The 23,997-nt window shown below is 37.1% G+C and overlaps 1 long non-coding RNA gene across 4 annotated transcripts in view; it reads left to right on the top strand.

The window, feature by feature from the left end:
• LOC144282507 (uncharacterized) overlaps positions 1 to 23,997 on the top strand; it is a 127,626-nt gene that overhangs the window by 383 nt on the left and 103,246 nt on the right. The gene's annotated exons all lie outside the window — the stretch shown is intronic.

Raw genomic sequence — 23,997 nt, 5'->3', positions numbered from 1 at the left:
TACAAGTGTTTCAGTTGCAGAGCCAGTTCCAAGGTAGATCATTGTATCCCAGTGGATACCTCTGGCCCATTCCCTAATGTGAGAGGATGGTGGCTGCTTCCTACACATATTGCTTTTTCATGAGCAAACCATTTGGGTAGGCTGGAGTCACTATTCCAGCCTATGCAGTTGTACAGGTTAGGGTCACTTAGATAATTCATCAGTTGCATTTCATAGTGTGGAGAGGTCATACAAACTGCCTTGGCTGAAACCACAAAAATGAAAATTGTAGATTTTTTTTTTTTTTTTGCTAGAGGAAACATAAGGATTAGATTTTTCCAGATCAAGAGGCTATTTCTGGTCAAGATTTTTTTTCATTTATTTTTTTAGATATAATTGACATCTAACAGTATATTAGTTTCATGTGTATGATGTAATGACTCAATATTTGTGTGAAATGATCACCACAATAGGTCTAGTTACCACTTGTCATTATAAAAAATAACAAAAGTTTTTTTTTTGCTTGTGATGAGAACTTTTAATATTTACTTTTTGGGCAACTTTCAAATATTCACTAGAATATTATTGGTCATGATGTCTTTTATATCCCCATGACTTATTTATTTTATAACTAGGACTTCGTACCTCTCGACCCCCTTCACCAGTTTCACCCACCCTCCATTCTCCCTCCCCCATCCCAAGCAACCATCATTTTTTTTCTCTGATTCTATGAGTTTTATTTTGTTTGTTTGTTTTGGTTTTTAGATTCTACCTATAAGTGAGATCATACAGTATTTGTCTTTCTCTGTCTGACTTCATTTAGCAGAATACTTATCCTCAGTTCCATCCATGTTGCCGCAAATGGCAAGATTTCATTTCATCTTCTTTACCCATCCTGCAGTGGACACTTAGATTGCTTCCATATCTTGACTATTGTAAGTAATGCTGCAGGGAACATGGGAGTGCAGATATCTTTTCAAATTAGAGTTTTCATTTTCTTCAGAGAGATACCCAGAGAGGGAATTACTGGATCGTCTGGTAGTTCTATTTTTAATTTTTTGAGGAACCTCTATAGTGTTTTCCACAGTGACTGCACCAATTTATAGTTTTATCATCAGTGCATGTGGTTCCTTTTTTTTTTTCACATTCTCCCCAACACTTGTTATCTCTTGTATTTTTGATAATTGCCATGACAGGTGTGAGGTGATATCTCATCATGGTTTTGATTTACATTTCCCTGACGCTGAGTGATGTCAAACATCTTTCCATGTGTCTTTTAGCCATCTGTATGTCGTCATCAAAAAAATGTCTGTCCAGGTCCTTTGCCCATTTTTTAAATTGGATTGATCTTGAGAGGGGTCAGAGATAATGAAATGAGGACTAAGTCTGCTGAAGCAAAAGAGCACAGCTCCTGGTATTGTGCCCCTTTCCTTTCATAGCATATGATGTGCTGCTGTGGCTTCTGTTCTTCCTGCCTGAGTGGCCAACTTCTGGAATGGCTGTAGAACCTAGGGCCCCAAAGATTGTGTCCAAGACCCAGGTCTTTTTATCAGACATCAGAGGGTTCCTGCTTTGAATATATGGATCACGGTAAACTCTCAGAGCCTCTTTCCTGTTTAGGTCTTAGTGCTTTACTCTGTAATGGTTATTTCAGAAATGTTTGCTCTATGAACACCCTAAAGATAATCCAAAGTTCAGGCCCCTTTTTCTTGACAAGCAACAAAACTCTTTGAGGATGTTTAAATTTTAGTTGGTATTCTCTCCTCTGAATAGCAGGAGGCTCCTCATTCCAGGTTGTACACGACCCAGCTGGTTAAGTCTAATGATGTCTAAAAGAATCTGTGCTACTGAAAACCCATTTAGACATGTTAAGCAAAAGACCTTTCCTAGTTGGTGACACACAATGGTATATGAACAGATTAAGTAAGCTACACTCATAATTCAGCATTAAAATGGATCTTACTGAGGAACACCTGGTGACTCAGTTGGTTAAGTGTCTGACTCTTGGTTTAGGCTAAGGTCATGATCTTAGGTTTGTGAGATCGAGCCCCATGTCAGGCTCCATGCTCAGCAGGTAACTGTTTGAGATTCTCTTTCTCCCTCTGTTCCCGCCTTCCAAAATAAATAAATCTTTTTTTTTTTTCTTTTTAATGTGGATCTTACTGAACACAGAGATAGGATGTGATTTTTAAAAACTTGGATTTGTATAGGCAGGTCTGGGTAAAATTAAGAAAGAGGTCACATTTATCTTTTCCCCTTTTATATGTTTTTCACTTGCTTTACCTAAGTAAAGTATAAGGGTATATGTGCATATTTGTATGAATGTATGTATGAGTCTCTGTGTGTGTATTTACAAGTGGGTCCCAGTCTCCCAAGAATGGTAAAAATTTGGCTTTTACCTTAAGTATATCATTGGCTGACCATTTTAAAGTCCTTAGCTAAGAAGGGTGCCATGGGCAGTATAGTTTTATGTAAGAAATGTATCTATGTATAGATATCTATGTATCTATAATGTATTAGACACACATATCTTAGGTCATATCTTTTTAAGAATCCTCAGCTCTGATATGTCATGGCTTATTTTAGTCTTCATTCGGGATTTCTTTCTTAAATGGTGATCAACACCACTTCTAGCCCTTTACAAAAAGAAAATATTCAAGTAATGACTAAAGGAAAATATTTACCAAGGTGCTAGGTCAAAGAAGAATGGACAATATTCTTGCTATAAATAATGTAAAAAAAATCCCTCTGGCCCCCCCTTTCCCCGGCCAAAGAAAACCTCAGAAAAATTGTTAGGAATCTATATGAAAAAAGTTAAATAATGATAAAGCATATCCTTTGGTTTATTTAAGAAAAATCTAATGTAATCAATTAGTGTTAGCAAGGAATGTAAGGGTGGTTATTTATTATTATGTTAACATAATTCTTACAAAAGGATAATACTGATAAACCAGTTGATCATTGAGATAGATTTTGAAAACCCATGATACAATGAAACCTGTTTATGTATAAAACTATATGTGATATAGGACTTGAAGAATAATTCCTTAACAAGATAGTCCCCACTTCAAATCAATTGCCAACAGTTTATTTAATTGTGAAAAACTGTAGTCATTCCCTTTAATGCCAAAAATTGGGATAAGGGTGTGTGTTATTATTGCTAACAGTTACATTTCAGAGCAATGCAAGAAACAAAGCAGAAACAGAAGTTCTATCAATAAAAAGGATAATAAAGCACAAAATTATTGTTTTTTTTAAATATAATTTAGAAATTCAAAGAAAATCATCCAAAAAATTCCAATAGTTCAGATGACTGGCAGCTATAGAATAAGTCTGAAGAAAAAAATCAAAAGTTTTCTCTAAATCCATAAACATTATATGAGACTAAAAATCTCACTAAAATATCAACAACAAAAAATGAATCATGTAGGAAGAAAACTTTAAATATTTATGAGTAATTTTTCCTTCCATAAATGACTTGAACAAATGAAGACATGATCTATTCTTCAATAAGAATAGAAGATACTCAAATATTCAGATTCATTCAGATATTCAAATAACTTTATCAGCTCTTCTCTGTTAAAGTATTACTGAATTCTAATAAAAAACCCAAAAGGATGTTTTATTTTTTTAATTTTTAAAAATATTTTTATTTATTCATGAGAGACAGGGAGAGAGAGAGAGGCAGAGACACAGACAGAGGGAGAAGCTGTCCCCATGCAGGGAGCCTGATGCTGAACTGGATCCCAGGACTCTAGGATCTTGCCCTGGGCCAAAGGCAGGTGCTAAACCACTGAGCCATCCAAGGATCCCCAAAAGGATGTTTTAATTTGAAAAAAGTTCTAACATTGATTTAGAAACTAAACATGTAAAGAAGAGCTAAAATATTTTGAAGAAGAAAAGTAATGTCTGAACTGGATTTTACTCTGGGACTTACTAAAATTTGATTTGAATCCCTGATAATTAAAATGCAATGATCTCAGAAAAGAATAAATGAGCAGATATAAAAATATAGGAATAAATAGCAGATAGAAAAATATATCAGTTAAAAAAAATTGTATGTTACAGAATTGTAGTGTTGTCACAGGAAATGATTAGGGTTAAAACAGGAAGTTGATTAGGGTTAAAATGGGAAGTAAGTAGGGTCAGACAAATGAAACGATTTTAAACAGGTTTTCAAAAGCTGTAAATATTACATAACCTTTATTTTGCTCACATATATTGTGAATCTCCAAGAGGGGGTTTAATACACCACATATACACACATTCATTTAATCATTAATTTTTTTAAAATTAATTTTAAAAAAGGGGCATTGTTGGAACCATTATTTCTTGAAACATCTTTTGCAAAAGGTTGGCAAAAATAATCTAGAAAAAGAAATATTTGCTAATTAAGAAAGCTTCCCAGTCTCACAGCAGTTCATCTCCTTAGTGTTCCCTGTAGCCCTCTAAATATGTTTCTCATAGTCTAAGATGACAATCTTCTCTACATCTCACTATTTCTGCTATTATCAAATTGCTCAACTTCCCATTTGTGTTACTATTTGATCACACTGGGAAATACTGTATGACAGCATTCACTATTTAGATTTTTTTTTTGCTTCTTACTAAAGTATTTTTTAAATTTAAAATTAACATATATTACTAGTTTCAGAGGTAGAATTTAGTGATTCTAAACATGTAACACCCAGTGCTCATTACTTCAAGTGCCCTCCATAATGCCCATCATCCAGTTACCCCATCCCTCCACCTACCTTCCCTCCCTCCAGCAACCCTCAGTTTGTTCTCTATAGTTAAGAGTCTTTTATAGTTTACCTCCCTCTCTGTTTTCATTTTATTTTATTTTTCCTTATCTCCCCCTATGTTCATCTGTTTTGTTTTTTAAATCCCATGTATGAGTGAGATCATATGATAATTGTCTTTTTCTGATTGACTTATTTCACTTAACATAATGTCCTCTAGTTCCATCCACATTGTTGCAAATGGCAAGATTTCATTTTTTTGGATGGCTGAGTAGTAGTCTATTGTGTGTGTGTGTGTGTGTGTGTGTGTGTGTATATCACATCTTTATTCATTCATCTGTCAATGAACATCTGGGCTCTTTCCATAGTTTGGCTACTGTGGACATTGCTGCTATAAACATTGGGGTGCAGGTGCCCTTTCCAGTCACTTTGAATTCTTTTTTTTTTTTAATTTTTAATTTTTTTTTTAAGTTTTTTATTTATTTATGATAGGCACACAGTGAGAGAGAGAGAGGCAGAGACACAGGCAGAGGGAGAAGCAGGCTCCATGCACCGGGAGCCCGACGTGGGACTCGATCCCGGGTCTCCAGGATCGCGCCCTGGGCCAAAGGCAGGCGCCAAACCGCTGCGCCACCCAGGGATCCCCTCACTTTGAATTCTTTGGATAAATACCTAGTAGAACAATTGCTGGATCATAGGGTAGTTCTATTTTCAACTTTTATTTTATTTTATTTTATTTTATTTATTTTATTTTATTTTATTTTCAGCTTTTTAAGGAACCTCCATACTGTTTTCCAGAGTAGCTGCACCAACAGTGTAAGAGGGTTCCCCTTTCTCTGCATCTTTGCCAACATCTGTCATTTCCTCAGTCATAAATTTCAGCCATTTTGACCGTGTAAGGTGGTATCTCATTGTGGTTTTGATTTGTATTTCCCTAATGTTGTCTGATGTGGAACATTTTTTTCATGTGTCTGTTGGTCATTTTATGTCTTTTTTTGGTAAAATGTCTGCTTATGTCTTCTGCCCATTTCTTGGCTGGATTTTTTGAGTTTTGGGTGTTGAGTTTGATAAGTTCTTTGTAGATTTTGGATGCTAGCCCTTATTTGATAGGACATTTACAAATATCTTCTCCCATTCTATAGGTTGCCTTTTAGTTTTGTTGACTGTTTCCTTTTCTATGCTAGATCTTATTTTTTATCATTAGTTGTACTCATCTAACATATAAAAATAGTATTGGAAAGTAATTGCACAAGAGATATTATTAACATATATATATATAAGAGAGAGAAGGGATTGTGTGGGGGGAGAGGTGGAGAAGGAGAGGAGGTTCACAAGCTGGGCCTGAGGAGAAGGTTCATTCATTTTAAATAGGTATAGTTTATTAGGAGGTTCCCAAGAACAGCAGATAAGGCTGTGTTTTGGGATTCTCTGGCTCTGGGTCCATGCCAATAGATTTCTGGAGATTATAAAATTAATATGAAGGTTTGACCAGAATTATTTGTTTACTTATTTATTATTATTTTAAAAAATTGAATCTAGCCTGTTAAACAATACCAAACACCAATGAAGTCAATTTCTTAGTTTGATGATGCAATAGTGGGCTATTCCTAGTATAAGAATAAGTAAAAAGTCCCTCCCCAACCCTACTCGCACCCCCTTCCCCATATATGTAGTTTTTGACAACAGTAAATACCTTTCCTTCTCTAATAAAACATCTGTGTTCACTATTGAAATTTAATACTTTCCTGCCCTTTTACAACTACTTTGCTCTCCCCCTTCCCTACTTTCATCTCGGCCCTATGGCCAAATCTTCACAGGTGGCTACTTTCTTACATGCACTGTTTCTTTGTCCCAAAAGCAGGGTCACTGCTGAGGAGCACAGCTGTCTCTTTCCTTCAGTCCTCCCTGGGGCTGCCTCAGAGTCACACATCTTTTGTTTAACACATCTTTAAGCTGAATGTAGTGGTCTAGGAAAATTTCTTGCACACTTTATGGATTTAAAAGCCATACTATACAGTGGGTTTACTGCCTACACTGCAATTTGATTACCATGTCCAATAAGTGTCAAGCAGCTGACTAAATGGTTCTCATTAGCATAATTTGACCTTTCCACGTTTGTGCAGAGTCTTACTCTATCTTTAAAAGATGGAGTTAAATCAGCAGTTCATCTGACTGGACACATGTATTATGCAAATTTAAAAAATTGGTTCCAACTCTTAGATAGCAAACTTCCTCTGAAATCTTAAGAAACTTACAGTAACATTGTGAAGGGGGCGGGGAGAAGTCAGTCTGTCACAACAAACTTCAAGTGTGGATCTAATCAAGAAATTAACTGTATAAAAAAAAAACAAATTAACTGTAGATAACAGACATTTTTCCCCTTGGGATATTTACTCATTTGAGCTTAGGGGAGAAAGTTTCAGAAAAAGTAGGAGGCTATGTAATAGATATTCTTTTGGTAACCACAGTATGTTTTATCTGCTTTATACCAAATATTACAAAATATTTTCTAGACTTAAAAATGGGATAAAATTTGTTTTGAATTATTCTTTTTCATAGACTATCACAGGCTACATAGTCTTTAATTATAAAAACTATATCATACCTTAATTATATTCTATTTTAGAATGTAAAATGTTTGTACATTTTGCATTGTAAATAAAAGACTATTTCAGGGTAATTCATTAAAAATAAATATATATTCAGTTATTAGATTGGTAAAAGTTTAAAGCACTTGAAATGGAAATATAAATTTTTATGAGTTAGCCATAGAGAAAGCTCCAAACGAATAAAAAACTATATGGCAAAAATTTTGCATTTCTCCTTGCACCTGATATGGTTGGTGCTTAAAGGCAGACCACTTATGAGAATTACTTTTTATTCCTGATACCCACATGACATGAGGTGTTCCTGAGATTGGTGACCTCAAATTATGCTTGCAGAGGTAAGAATACCGACAAGACCAGAAACTGTGGCATTATTAAATCATAAGCCACACTCAGGGAGGAGCACACATTTATTTTCATTTTGTAATGCAAGCAGAAAAGAAAAAAAAATTACTCCTGATTCCCACATGTCTATTAATAGAAAAAGAATGTGTCATTTCAAGATAAGAAAGAAAAAGGTAGGATAGAAAAAAGGATTAAATACATTTCTGATGAGATTGGAAATTGATCAACACACATAGTCAGCATCTTTCACATAATAACTACCTTAAGGAAGGGTGAACTCATTAGTAAAACTAATAAATTATATAACACCTACAGTGTTGTAGCCATTATTGAAATCTGTATTGTGCATTGTATTTCAGAATCTTTAAATTTGGTGTATTGTCATATATTTTTAAAAATAATGGACTTCTGAAAAATAAATTGAGCAAAATATGCTACTAAAATCACTGCAGTTTTAGCATTTTTGGAAAAAGGAAAAGCCTACGAAATTTATATAAGCTAAAAATCAGAGAAAATAATTCCTTTTCATTCACATTTGGGAAGAGAAATTACCTTGTCATTCCCTATTCCAGGAAGAAATTCTAATTTAGCTACTGTTGAATTTCAAAATAGTTTTTTTCAATGGAGTTTCATGCAGAAATAGAGCTAAAGTGTGCTAGTTTTAAGAAATGATTACACATATATTTTACAAAGGAAAAATATCTTCGATAGAAAAAATTAAATTCACTAATCCCTCACCTATTCTGCTCATCCTTTTTTGAGCTACACAAAAGTAAATAATTGAATCAACAGCTTCACTTTTTAAGTGGTTATTATTTTAAACACATTCACGATATAAAGAAAAGATGTAAAATATGGAAATTAGTGTGTCTTTGGCTAAATAGTGAATGTTTTTAGATGACAAGAATAAGTACACAAATATGAAACATTACGAAGCACTTTAACATGAAAGTATTAAAATAAAAATACGTAGAAAAAACCTGCATGCAAAGTGATGGTCTACACATACAGCAAATCTCTAAACAAAATCTGACAGTTAGTCAACACAATGAAAAAAAAAGAATCTTATTTAAAGTTAACATTTTGCAAGTTGATTTTCTAATTTCATTACAAATAATAAAAATGCCATCCATATTCTTGGTCTCCAGCTATACCTAAAAATGTGCATGAAAAAATAAGAGGATTGAAAAAAAATGGCATTTGCTAGGCAGTAACTATAGTTCAAATGGCTGGTTCCATCATGACTGAACTCAGATTTTCCTTAAAACCATGGTGATTACACAGTGAAAAGCTGGAATTTTGCATCATTTTTTATTAATCATAAGGCAGTTGCTACATTCATACAATTCTCAAAAACTTTTTAGATTGTAGTCTTCTTCAAAATGGCAGACACTGGTGGTGGTCCACTTAATCTGCACATGGGAGATAGATGTCTGATAAAATAAACCCTTCCTCAGAATTATTGAAAAGAGTGGTTTTGCATCTTATGAGATATCAATGAACTCACTGAATTAATAAATCCATAAATAAATTAGTAATTCATAGAAATGATACACTAGACAGTTATAAACATTATGATTTTAAAAATTATAAAAATTATAAATTATGAGTCTGTGGATACCTCGAAGCCCTTCATTATCTATGTTAAAACCATTTCACACTTGTCTTCCTTCCATGAAGAATGCAGCCCTAAATCCTTAGGTGGGATGGAGCAAAGCAGGCATCCTGGTATATGTGTATCAAGGAGTGGTTGTAGTGGCCAAAAACTGAAGCAGGGTATAGTTGCTACAGCCAAGCGTGTTGGGTGTCAGAGCCTAGCAGGGTGAAAAGGGCCTCCCTGCAAAGAGAAGAGGTGGCTTGGATGTGGAGTCAGAGCCTGGTCAGAGTAAGGAGGACATCTATGCAAGGGAATGGGAAGCTGGCATAGAGTGTCAAAACCTGAGCAGGATAAGGAGGAGGAGGAGTGGCCCAGTGCGGGGAGTTGGAGCCCAGTAGGATAAGAAAAGAATCTCCAAGGAATGCTCTCCTGGTGTGCCGTGGCAGAGCCCACAATGGGGAGGAGAACATCCATGTAGGAGATGTTCTGGTGTGAGGTGTTGAAGTCAAGCAAGGTGGGGGAAGAGGGACATGGTGAGGAATACCAGAGCCCAAGTAAGATGAAGAGGGCATCCCTGCAGAGGAGTGATGGAAGGTGTTAGAAACCAAGTGGGGTGAGTCGCTGTCCATGGGAATTTTTGGCTTGGATTATGGAATCAGAGTTGTGGCACAGGGAAGAGCAGTCACACAGGGAAAGAGTGGTGACAGGTTACATCCAGCAGGATTGATCAATTAAGTGAATGTAAGTAATTGGAGACAGCCAATTTGTAACATCATTTTGGAAAGGAACTTACAAATACAAATATAAAAAGGGAGCAAATGAGTATTCTCATTTTCTTATCAGGTTTATTAACCCTGTTGTGTTGGATCGGATTTGGAAGTATCCATAGGAATGCATAGTCTAGATGGATAAATGATGGATAGAGAGGTGATCATTACCTAGATAGGTAGATATACAGATAGATAATTAAAGGTATAAATGTATGGACATGGAAGTAACTTGGATATGTATCTGTATTCATATATTTCATAGCTCTTTGCACTGATAGAAGCTTGGAACAGTGCTACCCCAATAGCAATGAGCACATTTTAGCATTCAGATCTCAGTTTTTAAAAACTGTTTTCCATGCAAAGGAACCAGAGCTCCTTGAAGAAATGACTGATTCCAGGGATAGGGCAGGGAAAATGCAAGATAAGTCATCTTGTGCCAGAAAGCACAGAAGTGTTAGAAGAATTTTGGGGACATGTCAAAAGGAAACAGAAGCTGGCTGCATGGGCTCCTTCTGACCAAATTTGGGGTAATTTGAGCATATGAATAACAAAGATAATGGATTAAAACCCATTGAGTAAAATTGGAAATTCACTTAGATATAAATAAATTCATTTCCATAAATTGAAAATTTGAAAAGGATCAGGATTTTTATATAGTTTCAAAGTATCTCTCTACAAAATGGTATCTAATTTCTAAGGGGAAAGGAGGAACTTTACAGTGGAGAAGCCTTACAGATACAGTTTCACCTAAGAGATCAATGCAAATATCACCTGTAATGGGACAGATAGAAATCGCTTGCCATCTGATAGAAGTCAGTGAGAAGAACATGCTGTCACTTCTGAAATACTCTTTCCAGAAATGTGTATTCCAAATCTAATTAAGAGGAAACATCAAACAAAATCAAGTCGAGGGATATACTACAGAGTAACTGGTTTGTAATTTTCTAAAGCGTCAGGACAGTCCAAGGAAGACTGAGAATCTGTTCCAGACTCAAGGAGACCAAGGGAAATGATAACCACATGTGTGATTCTGGACTGAAACTGTTTGTTATGAAGGATATTGTTAGGAAAATGTGCAAAACTTAAAAGGAGTCTGAATTAGGTGCTAGCATCACTATTCTCTGTCACAAATTTTTTGTTTTGATAGATGTATTGTGGTTATAGAGGAGAATGTTCTGTAACAAACATACATAAAGAATTCATGAGTAAGTAGCATCTATTCAGCAATTTAGTCTTAAATGGTTAAGAAAAATAAAGTGCTCTGTGTACTGAACATCCAAGTTTTTTTTAAGTTTGTCATCAATTTAAAAATATATAGAATTTTTTTTTTTTAATTGAAGAGAGATTGGAGTCCCCCCAGCCACCAGGGGCTGTAGCTCTTTCTCAACTCTGGTGTAACTGCTAGGACTTGCCATTCCCATTGGCAGCTTCTCCACCAGGACCTGAGGAGCCTCTTTCCAGAAGCCAGCCTCTCTGCAATGATGGCTCTTAGAGGCATTTAGAGGAAGCCCAAAGAGGAGTGAGTTTCTCCACCCTTCAAAGACTGTCACTTGGCCAGATTTTAAGCCGTGACTGATGGCTACAGTCTCAATGACTCTTGCCCTTCCTAACAGATGAGGCTTGGGGACTAAATAATTATTTGTCTAGTCTGTTCACCTTGAGTGGGCTCCTCAGTAAGCAAGACTGAACACAGTCTGTAACTAAATCTTTCTAAGCAGTGTAGGTATCTACAACTCCAAAGGGAAAACGGATTAATTCTTTGGAAACCCTGAGGCCAGCTGAACTCACTATGCATTCAACATTCCAGATGTCTTTGATCAACACTCAAGACATAGGACCTTTTAGTTATTTTTTTGTCTCGTGTACCCTCCTTCTTTGAATCTACTTCAAACTATCCCCTCTCCCCATTATCTTAGACTTTCGTCTGTGATTTGTAACACCCTCTTCTGCAGTTATCCAACACCATTACCTCCTCAGCTCATCTCTGTTGGTCCCATCCTGGCTCAGATACCTCCTGGCTGCTCCTGAGGAAATTGCTTCCCCTGAAGCTCTCTTACATAGTCGGATTGTTTATCCATACCTCACTTTCTTCAGGGTAGAAAATGGGTTCAGTATTCCCCTCTTTGGCCTCTTCCAAATTGCCACTAATTTAGCCTCACATAAAAACCACTGCCCCTCTGGGACTCAGATCATCTGACTATATTACCCTTAATCTCTCTTCTTGACCATACCTGCCAATGCAATTATGCCCTTGTACTCAAGACATTAGCCACAGCTACTAGTTTCTCTTTCCACCCTGACTTGTACTACCCTTGCATGTCTATGTAGATGATGCACAACACCTTGCCTCTCAGTTTCTCAGCAACCTCAACTCCAGTGACTTCTCTTCCACACCTCTTCACTCTCAAGTTTACCACTGCACCTTGGTCCTCTTCTGGAACTTCTTTCCCACCTCTGAATATTTAAATTCACAAATACCTAAATTAATTAATTAATTAATTAAAAATAAATAAATTCACAAATGCCACTCTTCCACTTCAGTTTCTTTCAGTCTCGTATGCGCTTGACCTTTTACTTCACAGAGACATTTTGCTTCTTGCCCCATTTGTTATATCCATTGGTCTTCCTCCCCATCCCCATTGCATTCCTTTTCAGCTTTCCCTCCATTCTTCATTCCTTTGGACCATGTATTTGTCAGTATCCTCACTCATATACCCTTTGATTCTTCCTCTGTACCCACCCAGCAAGACCTTAGAGCTAAGCCATTCCAAATGTCTACTCACTAGATACCTGTATCTGCGCTGTTGAGCTCTGTCTGGAGCTCTGTCTGGAGCATTCACACAAATTATCCAGATTCATGACACTAGAAATGTATGGTTTCAGTCTCAGCCAAACACTTACCATTATCCAGAGATGCTTCTGTGTGCATTCAGTTATTTTTCTGTGCCATTTTCCAATGTGACTATTTCAGGTTCCCCACTCTTCTCAAACTCTTTACCCTATCTCTTCTCCTATCGCTCATGGCAACAAATCTTGCCAACAGATCTTAAAGAAAACAGAAGTAGAAGAGAATTTTTTTCAATTGCTGATAGCAAGTTTAAAACTTTATCTCATCCATATCCACCACTTCTCTTTTCTCCTGTTCCAATGGAAGATGTGTCTCTCCTCCAAAGCTGCCTCCTCAATAGGTGCTCTGTATCATATCCTTATGCCCTCAAGGACTGCTTTAGTGATGGTGTCCTCTCTTCTGTAATATTCAATCTTCCACATAGACTTAACATTTTTAATTTTCTTCCTTTTTGTGAAACAGTCCCTCACTTGGCCTCTGACACCGCTACTCTGAACACTTTAAACTTATATATGGCCTACTGTAATTCATATTTTCCTTTAATTGACTTTTTAATCTGTTGTCACTGTACTAAAAAGAAATCCTGGGGCACCTAGGTGGCCTCAGTAATTGAGTATCTGCCTTTGGCTCAGGTAGTGATCCTGGGATTCTGGGATCAAATTCCACATCGGGCTCCCCGCAGGCAGCCTGCTTCTCCCTCTGCCTATGTCTCTGCTTCTCTGTGTCTTTCATAAATAAATAAATAAATAAATAAATAAATAAATAAATAAATAAATAAAATGTAATTAAAAAAAAAACCAGAAATGTATTTTCATGGTTCTCCTGTTTAAAAACCTCCAAAGGCTCTCATGCTGTCAGGATAGAATTCAAAACATTTAATATGGATTATGAGGTGCTTTACAACTTCTCTCTTGCTTACATCTCTGGAAACATGAGCATCATCCCATCTTCTACCTTCCATCACATTTCCACCCCCAGTCTCCCACTAATATACATAGTCACACACTTGTAATTTCTGGAATGTATCTCTCATCTCTAGTGTTTTGAAAATACATCTCAGTCCTGATTAGAACATTCTTCTCTCTGTTATTTGCTTGGATGAATTCTTTTCTTCCTTTATGTTTCCACTTTGATGTTGTTTCCCTTGAAGAGCTTTCCTGACACCCCAAGACCTTGACCAATAACGTGCCCTCATAGTTCCTAGTACTTATCCTCTGTCATAGCCTTTTGCATACTCTTGGGACTCCATGTTTACTTGTATTTGCTAGGCATCCATGCCTCAGGACAGGGTCAATTGTGCCTTGCCTGTCTTTTTCTTTCTATTGCTTAGTTCAGTAGCTTGCACAAAGTGGATGTACTTGGTAAACATTTGTTGAATGAATGGATGAATGGATCCATGTGAAAAAAGGATGATTTGATGCTGGCGAAGAAATTAATAAACTTTAAAGTTAAAAAAATTAACATGTTTTCAGGAAACAGATTCATGCAGCTAAGATGATCAAAGTTGGTGGGCAGGGGCTACCTGTTTAATATAGTAATACTAGTAACTTAGGGAAATCATCTCATTTTGGGGGATGGAGTTGTGCAGACGATGACAATGGAGAATTGAGAGAGGACATTGCTTAGATAGTATTTTAAAGCCCTATTTGGAGGTTTATAACATCGTGTAAGTTTAAGGTGCACAACTTGTTGATTTGATACATTTATATATTGTAATATGATTGCCATCATAGCATTTATTCGCACCTCTTTCACATCACATAATTATCATTTCTTTTTTTGTGTGGTGGAATTAAGATCTCTTACCAAGTTCAATGATTATAATACAATCTGCTTTACATTAGATCTCCAGGGTTTATTCGTGTACTAGTTGCAAATTTATGCCCTTAAATAGTGTCTCTCCTATTCCTTTTTTTAAATAAATTTATTTTTTATTGGTGTTCAATTTACCAACATACAGAATAACACCCAGTGCTCATCCCATCAAGCGCCCCACTCAGTGCCCGTCACCCATTCACCCCCTGCCCCCTCCTCCCCTTCCACCACCCCTAGTTTGTTTCCCAGAGTTAGGAGTCTTTATGTTCTGTCTCCCTTTCTGATATTTCCCACACATTTCTTCTCCCTTCCCTTCTATTCCCTTTCACTATTATTTATATTCCCCAAATGAATGAGAACATACAATGTTTGTCCTTCTCCGATTGACTTACTTCACTCAGCATAATACCCTCCACTTCCATCCACGTTGAAGCAAATGGTGGGTATTTGTCATTTCTAATGGCTGAGGAATATTCCATTGTATACATAAACCACAGCTTCTTAATCCATTCATCTTTCGATGGACACCGAGGCTCCTTCCACAGTATGGCTATTGTGGACATTGCTGCTAGAAACATCGGGGTGCAGGTGTCCCGGCGTTTCATTGCGTCTGTATCTTTGGGGTAAATCCCCAGCAGTGCAATTGCTGGGTCGTAGGGCAAGTCTATTTTTAACTGTTTGAGGAACCTCCACACAGTTTTCCAGAGTGGCTGCACCAGTTCACATTCCCACCAACAGTGCAAGAGGGTTCCCTTTTCTCCGCATCCTCTCCAACATTTGTGGTTTCCTGCCTTGATAATTTTCCCCATTCTCACTGGTGTGAGGTGGTATCTCATTGTGGTTTTGATTTGTATTTCCCTGATGGCAAGTGATGCAGAGCATTTTCTCATGTGCATGTTGGCCATGTCTATGTCTTCCTCTGTGAGATTTCTCTTCATGTCTTTTGCCCATTTCATGATTGGATTGTTTGTTTCTTTGCTGTTGAGTTTTAGAAGTTCTTTATAGATCTTGGAAACTAGCCCTTTATCTGATACGTCATTTGCAAATATCTTCTCCCATCCTGTAGGTTGTCTTTGAGTTTTGTTGACTGTATCCTTTGCTGTGCAAAAGCTTCTTATCTTGATGAAGTCCCAATAGTTCATTTTTGCTTTTGTTTCTTTTGCCTTCATGGATGTATCTTGCAAGAAGTTACTGTGGCTGAGTTCAAAAAGGGTTTTGCCTGTGTTCTCCTCTAGGATTTTGATGGAATCTTGTCTTACATTTAGATATTACATTTATTTCATCCATTTTGAGTTTATCTTTGTGTATGGTGCAAGAGAGTGGTCTAGTTTCATTCTTCTGCATGTGGATGTCCAATTTTCCCAGCACCATTTATTGAAGAGACTGTCTTTCTTCCAATGGATAGTCTTTCCTCCTTTATCGAATATTAGTTGACCATAAAGTTCAGGGTTCACTTCTGGGTTCTCTATTCTGTTCCATTGATCTATGTGTCTGTTTTTGTGCCAGTACCTAGGAATAAACCTAACCAAAGAGGTAAAGGATCTATACCCTAAAAACTATAGAACACTTCTGAAAGAAATTGAGGAAGACACAAAGAGATGGAAAAATATTCCATGCTCATGGATTGGAAGAATTAATATTGTGAAAATGTCAGTGTTACCCAGGGCAATTTACACATTTAATGTAATCCCTATCAAAATACCATGGACTTTCTTCAGAGAGTTAGAACAAATTATCTTAAAATTTGTGTGGATCAGAAAAGACCCCGAATAGCCAGGGGAATTTTAAAAAAGAAAACTATATCTGGGGGCATCACAATGCCAGATTTCAGGTTGTACTACAAAGCTGTGGTCATCAAGACAGTGTGGTGTCTCTCCTATTCCTCCAACAGCCCCCCATCCCTGATAGCCACCACTGTACTCTGTTTTTATGAGTTTCATTTCTTTAGGTTCTGCATGTAAGTAACATCATACAGTATTTGTCTCTCTCTGTTTGACTTATCTCACTCAACACAGTATCCTCAAGGTCCATCCATGTTGTCTGAAATGATGGGATTTCTCCTTCTTTCTCATGGCTTAATAATATTCTGTTGTGTACATATACCATATCTTCTTTATCCATTCATCTATTGACAGGTATGTCAGTGATTTCTATGTTGTGGCCATTATGAATAATGCTGTACTAAACAATGGGAGTGCATGTACCTCTTCAGTATCCTGTTTTTATTCCCTTTGGGTATACACTCAGGATTGAAATTCTGTAAGCTATATTACTTATGAAATTGAGGCCAGTCAACTTCCTTGATTTTTCCTTTATCAATAAATTTGACATTATCCGCATTTTCCCAGAAGTGACCTTACCATGTATGATTTTTCCCTTTTATCTCCACAAAATGTATTTCTGTGTGTTTGCTCAACCAGACCTCTTTCCCAGTTTTCTTCTTACCCCATTGGACTGATCTTGAGAGCACAATCTCATAAGCTGAAACAAACATCACTCCCAGAGCTGCTGACCAAAAGCTGTTCACAGCCCCAGAGACATCTCCCCAGTGCTCAAACCTCACATTCCATTCTGGTCATGCTTTCCCTTGTTAATCCTGGCTCCACATGAAACCTGACTTAGAAGCCAAAGATTTGTTAAGCACTTTTCCAGTGACCAGCTTTGGCTCTGATCTTTGATTGCAGATATAATTTTCAACCTATGTACATGAGTCATCTGAGTTGGCTGTTTGTCGAAAAGTAAGGACATGATGTTACTTTACTTAACAATATTCATGGATTCCTTATAAAGTCATGACTAGCAGAAAACTCTCAGTAATACATTAAGTAAAACTCATTTATTCTCTACTTAAGGACATTTCTTCTTAAGAGATTACCTTGAAAAGTAGCAGCTAAAACTATACTGTATAGGCCAAAGACACAAACAGCCATCTGGAACAGTTCATTTCCCTAAAAGTAAAGACAAATATAGCTCTGTTTATGTCAGTAACTGTACTTACCCTGGTTAAGTTCATAAAGGCTCATGGCACACCCAAAGACATCTGTCAGGATGCTCCACCCCTGATACACTCTTACCTACAAGTGCCTGCTATCTAGTCTTGTTATATTGTCTTGTGGCTGGGCCACAGGGGCTGAGGTTAGAACACTTTTCTGTACTTGTTATGTTTATGTATTTATTCAAAACCTGTTAATATTTTTCTTGCTATGTCACAATTGCTTTTATAGGTTCTGGAGATATGAGGGAATCAGAAGACAGGTAATAGATCAATAGTCAGAGAAAATGCCAGATAGGGAAAATGCCATGCAGCATGTTTTAAAAGGGGGTCTGAAGAGAATAACTGAGGGTCTTAGGTTGTGTGGTTGGGGAAGGATGTCCTAAGCAGACACTTAAGCTGAGAGTTAATGACAGGGAGGAACCAGCCATAAGGAGATGGGGAAAGGCATGCCCCATGCTGCCCCAAAGGCAGGTGTAAATTTGGTGTGTTTTGCAGAAAAGAAAGAAGGCTTCTGAGTGTCAGGAATCCGGTGGGAAAGGAAGAGATGGTTAAAGATGAGGAGAGGTTTTAAGAAGGGCTTATAAAGCAGAATAAGAAGAGTGTTTTCATTCTAAGCCTCTAGAGACCCTATGGCCTGGTTGCTATGGGGAGATTGGAGGCAAGAGAAAGAAGGGAGGCCAGTTAGGAGACTACCGTGGAGGTGCAGGCAAGAGGGTAGTGATTGGGATGGGGTGGTGGCAATGGGGATGGAGAGAGTAAGCGAACTTGGGGAACATTTTAGCATAGATGTCAAGAACACTTACTCTCAGGTGAGATATGGGGAGCTGAGAGGGAGTCACAAATTATTTCTAGAAATGTACTTCATTTTCCTTCAGTATCCATGTTGACTGTGAGCACAAGAACCTCAGTAGCACCCTGTCCAGTAGTCAACAGACATCCAGTCAGTGTTCCAGGAATAAAGTGCAGGGAGGCTTTCAAAACTAGGGGCCTAGAAGGTAGTGTTTATCTTTCCCTCCAGACTGGGGAAGTTGCAGTTTATTTTTATTCATTGACGTTCATTTCAGAAAAGCCTTTTCATTAACATAGAAATTATTACAAGCAATTAATAACAGCTTCATTTTTAAACTTATGTTTTATGGAAAGCTTCTAGCATTTCTTTTTAAAACAGACTAAACTGGTTCTATGTCCTCAGCTCTTTTAGATTAAGGAGAGGAGTGTGATTAACATTTGTTTAGTTGGGGGTTTTAGCACTACTATGGTTACAGTGTGATGGTTGAAAATATTCTATCCGGCACATTATTAGTTATTCTGTTTCTTGATAAAACAGACATTTAAGAACAAGGCAGAGTCTGGAAGTGCAGTGGGGGTGGGGGAATCCAAACTCTGTGAAATGTTTAACCTTTTAACATAGTTCAAGAAAGTTTAGATTTCTGGCAAAACGCCTAGACTTCATAAGGCTGTGCATGGTTGCAAAACCCGACAAGACTTTAGCACTTAAATTATTCTGGCTCAAAGTTGAGACAATGTGAAGAGACCAAAGGGGAAAAAACCCACACCCTGATAGTTACAGCTGGGCTCACGGCACAGAGTAATTTGGAAAAGGATGTTGGGGGTGGTGATTACAACCTATGGTTCTTCAGAGCTATATCAAATGCTTCCACTGAGAGAACAAACTACCCCTAAAGGGAAAGCAAGTTTGGAATTAAAGGTAAAGAAGATTCTTAACAACACGTGACAAGCCAAATACATCATAGATTAGCAAGAATTGTTTGTTTCACAGAATCACAGCAGTTGCCCTTATAGAGATCAGTGGGATGACTCATCAAGATACTGTGTCCCAAGCATGGAGTCTGGAAAAAGTTTCTCCATTTAGAAATGCACATGTAGGTAACCATTGGTGCCAGTATCCAGGGCGGCATCTAGGCAAAGAAAATGGGGAATTCGTAACTAGCCAAAGTAATTGAGAATTTTATTACTACCTGCCTTTATTTGGTATGTGTTGACATATCTATTGATTTAAATTCTCTGAAGTTTCTCTAAAATTTGTCAGAACAACAACAACAAAAAAGAACAAAATAAAATAAAATTTGTCAGAACATATGAGTCATTATTTGCAAATAAGAAAACATAAAACAATAATTATTAAAATAATTATGGATAAATGCAGTACAGTGTTTCCTACGTGTAATCTTCAGAACCCTAATTCTGAGAAGTGGACAATAAGTAGGTAAAAGGAGTGCTTGAAAAATCACCTCAGTGGCCAATAAGATTAGGATGAATCTGAATGATATTCTAATGTTTCTATTATAATTGCTCCTTTTAGAAAGGCTGAGATAGTTTTATGTGTATTACAAAGCACTAGAAGGGGAGCAGAAAATCCAGTGTTTTCCAAATATATTTTAATCGTAAAATCAGTCTATGCTCTGCCCTGTCCTCTTTTTAAAATTAAGTATATCATCAAATACATATTTTGATCATATACACTAGTAAACACTGAGTATAGAATTCATATGTCTGCAAAATGGACATATTTTCACATATGGGACTAAGAACAATGGACCAAAGAGAAATCAGTCAAAGAGAACCAGACAAAAGGAAGAAACATAACCAGACAGTGAGAAAAATAACCAGAGAGGGTCAGAGAAAAAAGTGAATCAGCTACAGGAAAAACAAATGAAGGAATAGACTAAGATAACTGAGTTTGGCAACAAATGGGTTATAAGAGATAAGAATGCTATTACCTACAGAAAAATTCAACCACACTGACTTAAATAAATAAGAAGACTGAAGGTAGGTGGTTTCTGGTTTTATTTCAGCACTTGAACAATATTTTATCCAAGATCCCTGCATTTTTCTTGGCTATTCCCTCATATTTGCAGTGTGGCTGCTGTGACTCTGACTCCCACATTTGCATCCCAGGCAGGAAAATGAGGAAAGGTTTAATCAAGAAAATAATAAAACATTTTTTAGGAATATCATTGCACAATTGTGAATTTGTCTAATTGCATGGGGCTGTGTCACATAGCAAGAGCTGTGAGAGAGATTAAATTAGAATTTTATAAAAAAAATAGAATTTTATAGTGATCAATTGGGAAACTTTTTGGTGATTTAGGCAGTTACAGAATGGAAGAAAGAAAGAGTTTGGAACAATTTGTGTATTTTGAATTGTGGAAATGTGAAGGTGGAATGTGTTATTTTAGACAAATTCCTTTAGGCAAGTTTTCTGAATTATCCAAGTCCTTCTGAAAATAAAAAAAGACAAAATATCCCACCATCTTTTGCCTTTTTGGGAATAGTATACTCTCTTAAATGTGCACACGCACACACACACACACACACACAGAGCTTTAAGGTTGTGTTGAAAGCAGACATGCCCCCATCCCTGGGAACAAGAAGGAAATACTGTCTGGCCATCCTGGTCTAAGTCAGTCGCTAGCCAGAGGACAAAATATTCTGGGCTCTTTCTCAGGTAACAGCAGGCTTTGTTTCTTTTACTACGTTGGATCTTTCGGGACCTTATCCAGCCTATGGCTTAAAGCATGAAAGCGTTTAGAACGCTCTAAAATAATTACCATGGTTTTTTGCTCTCTGGGCTCTTAATGGGGATAAATATACACCAGGAAACAAATTGGTTCAGTTTGCTTTTGAAATTTCCTTTGGTAACAAGACATAGGCATGTTGGTACAACACGCTCCTGGTGGAATGGAATTTATTAAAACAAAAGCCCATGATGAAACCCAGAGGAGGGGCTTTCAATTTTTATTCTGTGAACTACTACAAAGGAACATTTGCTATAAAATGTTTTCTTTTAAAAAATGGAAATTATGTGGACCTCAAATTCATGTAATAACAAAGTCCTTCTGATATTCCTTTGGCATAGGAACTCAAAGCATGTTTCTTGTTATGTTTTTTATTATTTTTTCATTAGAAAAGTAATATAACCTTCATTTTTAATGTTTTGAAAAAATGGAAAAAATACTGCTGTGAATCCAGTTATCTTAAACATTATTGTGAAGTCTTTTCTTCTCTTTTTAATATTTTTCTTTAAATATATCATTGAACTCGTAGCATTATACACTATTTCCTTTCTTTACTCACTGCTTTATCCTAAGCATTGTTTTCATGATACAGCATACTTTCACACCAGTATATGCATAATTAGGCTGTTTCTGCCTTTTGTTCAAGGTGCTTTTTTAAAAGATTTTATTTTTTTATTTATTTGAGAGTGTGCATGTGCATGTGTGTGTGCAAGCAGGGGGAGGGGCAGAGGGAAAGGGAGAGAGAGAATCTCAAGCAGGATCCATGCCCAACACAGGACTCAATCTCACGACCCTGAGACCATGACCTGAGCCGAAATCAGAGTCAGGCGCTTAATCAACTGAGCCACCCAGGCACCCCTTTCAAACTGCTTTTGAACTCATATTATCATTTCTCATATAGTACTCGTGTTCTTGCCCGTAGACACAAAAACTATTCCTTTGGTATATCTCATCCTTTCACTAGAATATTGATTACCTACTTACATATGTACAGGAAACCATGGGGGATACAAAAGAACAATAGTGATTTAACTTCAGGAGTATGTGGGTACCATACTCTACCATATCATTTGTAGAAGGTAGTTATAAATGATAATAGGGGCTTCAGGGCTCGAGAGAAATGGGGGAATACAGAGACTGGAAACGGAATTACCCTGCAGCCTATGTATGATGCGGGTTTAGAGAGGTGTGGACGAACAGGCTGGAGTGCATTCCACATACAGGCAGAAAAGAGTGAAATCATCCAGTGTGTTTAAAAAGTGGTTATATTTATGCCTGGTTTATGGAGGGTAGTTTATCTTCACCTCAGTTTCCTGTATTTCCAGAGGAAAATGATCTGGAAATCTGTATACACTGAAATGCCCTCAGTTCCCTTCATTTGTATGTACAAACTCTATCAGGGAGTGTGTGTTCATTCGACACAAGGTCGCCTTTTCCTTAGGGCCAGCTGCTTTTCCCAGACTCTCACTCTCTGCTGTCAAGTCTTCCAAAATTGGATAAAAAAAGAAAGCTTCATTTTGAAAAGAAAAATAAAAGTTGTTTGTACCTTTGCATACTTAGCCTTACAGAAACTTTCATAGCAACTCACATTTTGAGTAAAAGCTGGAGTTATTATTTAATCTGAAAATATCTGCATCTTACTGTGTGAGAACACATTGAAATGTAAATACATACTGGGGAAGTTTTATAATCAAAATATTAAATCTGGACAGGCCTTATTACAGATCACTTAGATCACCTAGCTGGTGTTTTTCAACACTACACTTTTTGTTTTTGCTTTTGAGGTGTTATATTTTCCTATTAAATGGAAGCCTTGCCTTTAAGGCCAAATGCAAATTGTATAAAACCAGATCTTCTCCTTAAGCACATATCTGAATCCCTAAATTTTCTCAGAACCCAGACTTAAAAACATTTGTTTTACCTGTTTGCTTAGTTATTTTACAGATGGGAAAATTGAATCCTAGGAAATCAAGTTCCCTGGAGGATCTCATGCCTTGAGTTCCATTACGAGAGCAGGTATATTCGGGATTCAGAGTCTTGGCGGGCCCTTGGCCTGTAAACCAAGGATGAGTGCATTGGGCTAAACCATAGTTAGATTCTCTGCTCTTATTCTCCCCATCTCCCTTTTCCAAGCGAAAAAAAATTTTTTTCTAGATGTAAGCCCCAAGAGAGCTGAGAACCCAGGGGAGAGCAAGTCCCCTGGTTCAGGGAGGTGCTAAGGTTCAGAGAGCACCGAACAAGCCTGAGATCCAGGGCAGAGATTCTCATTTTTTTTTAATTTGATGATTTTTTCTTTTTTTTTAATAATGAATTTATTTTTTATTGGTGTTCAATTTGCCAACATACAGAATAACACCCAGTGCTCATCCCGTCAAGTGCCCCCCTCAGTGCCCGCCACCCATTCACCCCCAGCCCCCACCATCCTCCCCTTCTACCACCCCTAGTTTGTTTCCCAGTTAGGAGTCTTCCATGTTCTGTCTCCCTTTCTGATATTTCCTACCCATTTCTTCTCCCTTCCCCTCTATTCCCTTTCACTATTATTTATATTCCCCAAATGAATGAGACCATATAATGTTTGTCCTTCTCCGATTGACTTATTTCACTCAGCATAATACCCTCCAGTTCCATCCATGTTGAAGAAAATGGTGGGTATTTGTCGTTTCTAATGGCTGAGGAATATTCCAATGTATACATAAACCACAGCTGCTTTATCCATTCATCTTTCGATGGACACCGAGGCTCCTTCCACAGTTTGGCTATT

Source organism: Canis aureus, chromosome 13 (assembly GCF_053574225.1).
Source record: "Canis aureus isolate CA01 chromosome 13, VMU_Caureus_v.1.0, whole genome shotgun sequence".
In the NCBI taxonomy this organism is placed as follows: domain Eukaryota; kingdom Metazoa; phylum Chordata; class Mammalia; order Carnivora; family Canidae; genus Canis; species Canis aureus.
Note: the sequence above shows the minus strand (reverse complement) of the source record. Positions and strands in the feature narration are given on the sequence as shown.